Source organism: Echiichthys vipera (assembly GCF_963691815.1).
Source record: "Echiichthys vipera genome assembly, chromosome: 10".
NCBI classification, from domain to species: domain Eukaryota; kingdom Metazoa; phylum Chordata; class Actinopteri; order Perciformes; family Trachinidae; genus Echiichthys; species Echiichthys vipera.
The window spans coordinates 5,840,004-5,846,034 of NC_139835.1; positions in this window are offsets into that span (position 1 = coordinate 5,840,004).

The window sequence follows — 6,031 nt, forward strand, 5'->3', positions numbered from 1 at the left end:
CAAGAACTATGAGAACATAACTATAAATATATGTTTTAATAAATCATTCTAACTAAAGTTCAGGGATTGATTGGTGGGGTTAAGCATGCATGCAGGCCCCTGTGAAATTGTTATAACAGATGTAGATGTTCTATATGAGACTATTCAGCCTAAATGTTAAAGTTACTTCACTGTTTTTTGTGTTTTTCAAATTTAAACGGCAGCGTGAGTCTGTTGTTGTATTGGAAATGCATAAGCAATTCAGATGACATGAATAACAAAATGACAAAATAACATGTGTGCTAAGCTACTGCTAAACTAGCACCCCTAATCTAGTACCGCTAATCTAGTGACGCTAATCTAGTGTCGCTAATCTAGTGTCGCTAAACTGCTGCCACTAACTAGCACCGCTATAGACTGCTTCCGCTTTGACAAAAGGCTAAAATAGGCTGCGGCTTACCTAGCACCACTAACCTAGCACCACTAAGCTAGCACCGCTAAGCTAGCCCTCCTCAAGTTGGGGGGCTCGTAAAGAACAGGTTCAGCTGCAACTATCTATTACTGTGTAGGCTGTGGCTCAGAGGGAGAGCGGGTTGTCATCCATTCAACAGATTGGTGGTTTGATCACTGGCTCCACATTTTGTTTGGCTTGGGACACTGGACCCCAAATTGCTCCCCCATGCCCCGTGCTGTGCATGGGTGTGTGTATGTGGTGTGAATGGTGAATTAGATTAGAATCTGTGTGAATGTCTGTGTGAATGGGTGAATGTGACAATTTTTACCATTTAGAAACCACAGATCTCAATTCTCACGCATAATCTATAAAGTGAAATAAAGTTTAGGCTATCCACTGAATCAGCACTCTCTCTGTGTGTCTCTCTCTCTGTCTTTCTCTCTCTCTCTCTCTGTCTTTCTCTCTCTCTCTCTGTCTGTCTCTCTCTCTCTCCCTCTCGCTCTCTCTCTGTCTCTCTCTCTCCCTCTCGCTCTTTCTCTGTCTCTCCCTCTGTCTCTCCCTCCCTCTTTCTCTCTCTCTCTCTCCTCTCCTCTGTGGTGCTCAAAGAACCATGGGAGTTTGGCACAGCAGCAGCTACTTTTCAACAGCTTTATTATTATTATTCATATTCTTTTGAATAAGAATAACAAATACAAGTTAAATTACATACTTTATAAATGTTGTTTCTGCTTGTATCTTCTTCTTTCATGTAAGCTAATTGATGCAATTAGGAAACACAATTATGCAGAAGGCGAGGGACATATGGGGCTCTGGGACATATGGGGCTCTGAGACAGCTGGAGCGTGCTGCTCCGCGCCACTGTTTACAGAGTGTTATCATTCATCAGTGTGGATGCTCACATCATTATCGTTATATCATTAGACTTATGGTTCTTGGTGTGGCCCTTTCCTCTTCTGTGCCACGGGTACATTTAGTAAATTGAGATGCAAGAATGGATTTGGAGTTGTGAGACTCCAACTCTATAAGCAGATATCTGTGTATGAATGCAGATCTTTTTTTTTTAATCAAATAAAAAGGTAAATTGTGTTTGCACGATCGAAGATTATATTTCGGCCAATGTGTTCCGCCTCTTTTGCTCTCTACAGGGAACAGTTTACCTGCATACTGTACAACCAAAGCCCCCTCAAATGTGGTTGGTCAATACTACCCAAACTACTAATGGAATCCAGAACGGAAAAATCGTTGGATTGTCTTGATTAGATTACTTGAAACCTGGATCTGAATCTGGACCTGGAACTTTTTATCTACCTGTTTTGACCTTCTGCCTGATTTCCCTTTCCTGTTACGTAGATTGTTTGGACTGCATCCCAGTCTTCACACTTGCCTGACTCCTGTCCCTGCCCAGTTAGCCAATATCTACCTTTAGAAAACCACTGAAGTGACCCTGTGTACTTGCAGACTGAGTTCTCTCCCCTTGTTGCCTGTATTGACCAAGCATGACACACTCTCTAATTACTTTTGATCTAAACAACCCCGTAACTTGGCAAGGACGTCGATATTGGGCAGTTCAGCCAAACACGAGATTGCGTACAGAGACATCGTTTTCTCCAATATCTGCCCATAGCACCCATTGTGAACAAAGAACATTGAACACTGTGTCCGCAAAGCAATTTCAGTCAAAAAACAACTGGACTGGTTGTTTGTCTAGGAAGACGTTTCACCTCTCATCCAAGAGGCTTCATCAGTTCATGTACGCATCTGACCAGGCTGGGACTGGTCCAACTAACTGGTGTGGAGATCCAGGTATTTAACCTCTCACAAGGCCGATGATGTCACTGAAACCCTTTGTGCTCCAAAGTGCCCACGCCCGTCGTTAGAGTGACAGTCGTTGGTGGGCAGTTGGTTTCGACTTCGTTAGTGCTCTATTGAGTCTGAACGACAGTCGTTGGGGTCACCCGGGCAATGTGTGAACAGTTGTCCTTTGAGGTTAGATTGTTGAATCTCCTGGGAAGGGATGAAAGGGCAGCATTGTAAATTGGAGATAAGTGGTGTCTCAGACCTCCTCCTCTGTTTAGCGATGGTTTCTCCACTTTTACATAGACGGCTTCTTTTACTCCTCCTTCAAACCATCTGTCCTCTCTGTCCAAGATTTGGACATTGCTGTCATCAAAGGAGTGGGCTTTCTCCTTGAGGTGTAAGTGGACAGCGGAGTCCAGGCCTGAGGAGTTAGCTCTCCTGTGTTGGGTCATGCGTTTATGCAGTGGTTGTTTTGTTTCTCCAATGTAAAGATCTTTGCATTCCTCGTTGCATTGGACAGCATAAACCAGGTTGCTTTTGTGGTGGTGTGGTGTTCTGTCCTTCGGATGTACTAGTCTCTGTCTGAGTGTGCTACCGGGTTTGAAATACACAGGGATGCAGTGTTTGTTGAAAATCTTCCTGAGTTTCTCTGATACCCCAGCCACATATGGGATGACTATGTTGTTTCTCCTGTTATCTTTTTCTTTCTCAACCACTTTGGTTTTCTTTCTGGAGGCAGCTGCCGTTTTAACAAAGGTCCAGCTGGGGTAGCCACAAGTTGTGAGGGCGCCTCTCAGGTGCTTGCGTTCTTCCCCCTGAGCCTGTGAGCTAGTGGGTACGTTATCAGCTCTATGCTGCAGTGTTCTGATAACGCCAAGCTTGTGTTCCAAAGGTCTGTTGGAAGTCTGTTGACAGAGACTAGTACATCCGAAGGACAGAACACCACACCACCACAAAAGCAACCTGGTTTATGCTGTCCAATGCAACGAGGAATGCAAAGATCTTTACATTGGAGAAACAAAACAACCACTGCATAAACGCATGACCCAACACAGGAGAGCTAACTCCTCAGGCCTGGACTCCGCTGTCCACTTACACCTCAAGGAGAAAGCCCACTCCTTTGATGACAGCAATGTCCAAATCTTGGACAGAGAGGACAGATGGTTTGAAAGAGGAGTAAAAGAAGCCATCTATGTAAAAGTAGAGAAACCATCGCTAAACAGAGGAGGAGGTCTGAGACACCACTTATCTCCAATTTACAACGCTGCCCTTTCATCCCTTCCCAGGAGATTCAACAATCTAACCTCAAAGGACAACTGTTCACACATTGCCCGGGTGACCCCAACGACTGTCGTTCAGACTCAATAGAGCACTAACGAAGTCGAAACCAACTGCCCACCAACGACTGTCACTCTAACGACGGGCGTGGGCAATTGGAGCACAAAGGGTTTCAGTGACATCATCGGCCTTGTGAGGGGTTAAATACCTGGATCTCCACACCAGTTAGTTGGACCAGTCCCAGCCTGGTCAGATGTGTACATGAACTGATGAAGCCTCTTGGATGAGAGGTGAAACGTCTTCCTAGACAAACAACCAGTCCAGTTGTTTTTTGACTGAAATTGCTTTGCGGATAACGATGACCTGGACGAATGAGAACATTCACAGGCTTATTGAACACTGTGAACTTGGTGAACTGAATACATCCTGTAAAGTGCATTAAAGCAACATTTACTACACACCCCTTCACCGCACCTACGTTTTGCCCTGCAGAATCATTTAGTGTGGAGGGAATTCCAGGGATATTGGGCTGTATTTTAAGGATGATGCTGGTGATATTCTTTCTTTTTCTTATTGTCAAGGAAGAGACCCAAACTACTGAAGAACGCGTCCTGGGGATTTGCTGAATAAAACTGATGTGCTGGAAAACAAATACATTGATTATCTGGTGCTATGGTCAGTGACACAAGTTACAAGATGCGACGCATCCACACGCACACACTATTAGGCACACATACATATATTTGTTATTTAGTGAGTAGTTAGAGCTCTTTACAGTGTTGTAGCTTTGACTTTTCTTCTGTTTTTCCGCATTTGTTTTTGCACTGAATCAAATGTTTTATGGAAACAATTCATCTTGTGCTTGGTTAGTTTGGTTTCAGGCTTGAAACTGTTCAAATAAGGATTGTCTGAAATGTCAGTGGAGTGAATGAATAGGAAAATCACTTCCAGAACCGGAGCCATTGAAAACTGGGCAGTCACTGTTGAGCTCTGTTGCATTTGTCAAAGAGAAAGCTATCCGAACCATGGACAGCCGACAGTCAAAGGGCTGAAACATGAAAACAAGCATCAGAGAGAGGAGCCGTCTTTTTCTCTGTGCTCCTGAAATGACAAAGGGTCTTTTTTGGTGTGAGTGAGTGAGTGCACTCCTCTGATATAAAGGCAAGACATGATAGTAAAATTAATATATATATATATATATATATATATATATATATATATATATATATATATATATATATATATATATACCGTATTTTTCGGATTAAAAGTCGCTCCGGAGTATAAGTCTCAGCAGCCGAAAATGCAGAATAAAGAAGGAAAAAAACATATATAAGTCGCACTCGAGTATAAGTCGCATTTTTAGGGGAAATGTATTTGATAAAATCCAACACCAAGAATACACATTTCATCTTGAAAGGAAGTTTTAAATAAAAATAGAACAGAGAACAACAGGCTGAATAAGTGTACGTTATATGACGCATAAACAACGAACTGAGTACGGGCCTGGTATGTTACCGTAACATATTAAGGTAAGAGTCATTCACAGAACTATAACATATAGAACATGCTCTAAGTTTACCAAACACTCTGTTACTGCTAATCACTAAATCCACTGAACTCTTCTTCCTCGGTGTCACTTCTGAACAACTCCGCCAACTCATAGGTACGGAAGTAGCAGCTAGCATCTTTTTTTTCACAATGCACTTCTGCCATGACCCTGTTAATCGATTGAAATATTTAATTGTGATTAACCGCCTGATTGTCCGTCATTAACTTGCAAGTAATCGCTAATTAAATGTTCTAAATTTACCTCGAGCGGATATTTTTCAAGTTTTTAATACTCTTATCCACATGTTTGCTTTATGCAAATGTACTGTATGTTTATTATCATTGCAACAATCCATAACAATGACATATATTCTCCAGAAAACCTTAAAGGTACTGTGCTCAAAAAGTGGTGGGCCGAGGGTCATAATCATAGAACGTGCAAGCGTTTAATTGCACATCAAAAAAGAATGCAGGGGCGGCACAGTGGTTAGAGCAGTCTCCCCATCTAAAGAGGCTGAACGTGGCCCTTTGCTACATGTCTCCCCCCCACTCTCTCAACCCATTTCCTGTCTGTCCTGTATAATAAAAGGCTTGAAAAATGCCATAAAGAGGAATTTGCATTAACTTGTTATTATTGTGTCAACTTTGACAGCTCTAATATATATAACTGGCAGGTATTGGAGGGCTCTCGGTCAAAGAGTCCCCCCACGGGCTACATGTTAGAGACACATAACCTCCCATCATCTCTTCTGATCCTCACACGCTGTAATATTACATGCCCTTTGGGAGCATCTCTAAGTTTGTTTGCTCTTTTGATTCTCACATTAATTGTAAAGTAATAGTTTTGTGACAAAAGTAAAGTAGGGCGATCCCGTTATATTTAATAGATTTGATATATTATGTAAAGGGGGGGGGGGGCAGAGATCTAAACGAAGTGTTCTCATAAAGTGATTGACACTAAAACTGTGATTG